The following is a 1,344-nucleotide window of genomic DNA, read 5'->3' on the forward strand; positions in this document are numbered from 1 at the left end:
GGGGTAGTTCGTTCCAGAGGGTGGGAGCTCCCACCGAGAAGGCCCTCCCCCTGGGGGTCGCCAGCCGGCACTGTCTGGCTGACGGCACCCTGAGGAGACCCACTCTGTGGGAGCGTACCGGCCGATGGGAGGTAATCTGCGGCAGAAGGCGGTCTCGGAGATATCCAGGTCCGATGCCATGGAGTGCTTTGAAGATGATAACCAACACCTTGAAGCGCACCCGGAAGGCCACCGGCAACCAGTGCAGCTCGCGCAGCAACGGTGTTACATGGGAGCGACGAGTCCCTCCCAACACCACCCGCGCGGCCGCATTCTGGACCAGTTGGAGCCTCCGGGTGCTCCTCAAGGGAAGCCCCATGTAGAGAGCGTTACAGTAGTCCAGGCGGGAGGTGACGAGGGCATGGGTGACTGTGTGCAAGGCGTCCCGGTCCAGAAAAGGCCGCAACTGGTAAATCAGGCATACCTGATAGAACGCCCCCCTGGTCACGGCCGACAACTGGTCTTCCAGTGTCAGCCGTGGATCCAGGAGGACCCCCAGATTGCGTACCCTCTCTGAGGGAGCCAAAATTTCGCCCCCTATCGTCAGTGATGGAGTCAGCTGACTATGCCGAGGCGCCGGCAGCCACAGCCACTCGGTCTTGGAAGGGTTGAGCCTGAGTCTGTTCCTCCCCATCCAGACCTGTACGGCCTCCAGGCAATGGGCCATCACGTCAAGGGCATCGTTGGGGTGGCCTGGGGTGGAAATGTACAGCTGAGTATCATCAGCGTACTGATGGAAATCCACCCCAAAGCCACGAATGATCTCCCCCAGCGGCTTCACATAAATATTGAACAAAAGGGGAGAGAGGACCGACCCTTGTGGAACCCCACATGTAGTAGGGAGTGGGTTTTTGTACCTTCTTGGGCTTTTGTTTGGAGTTGTTCCTGTGGCATGAACTTTGACCTGAGTCTTAGTGTGCCTTTCTGGTATTCTGATGATGGTGGGTTAATCCTATTATGTCCCAAAGGCCATGTCCTGCTTCCCTGTGGCTGTGGCTGATGACTGTTGGGGTTTTTTGGGTATGAGGGATTGTTGATTCTAGGGATCTTTCTTTCTAATCCCAGCTTCCCGACTCCAATCTTTCTGACAAGATTATCATATCTGCATTTTTGCAGACCTGGTTTCTGTTTGGGGCAGAGAGACTTGTGGGGGGTGGTTGGTTTCTGTCTTTAAGATCTTTGGGGAAATATATTCTGCCTTTTTAATATTTCCCAAAATATTTCTTTCTCTGGATTCTTCCCACAGTTCCTACTACTGAGATGACAAATATTCCACAGCTGCTTGGTTTTGCTAGGTTTCAAACT

Source organism: Protobothrops mucrosquamatus, unplaced genomic scaffold (assembly GCF_001527695.2).
Source record: "Protobothrops mucrosquamatus isolate PMUCROS unplaced genomic scaffold, P.Mucros_1.0 scaffold1150, whole genome shotgun sequence".
In the NCBI taxonomy this organism is placed as follows: domain Eukaryota; kingdom Metazoa; phylum Chordata; class Lepidosauria; order Squamata; family Viperidae; genus Protobothrops; species Protobothrops mucrosquamatus.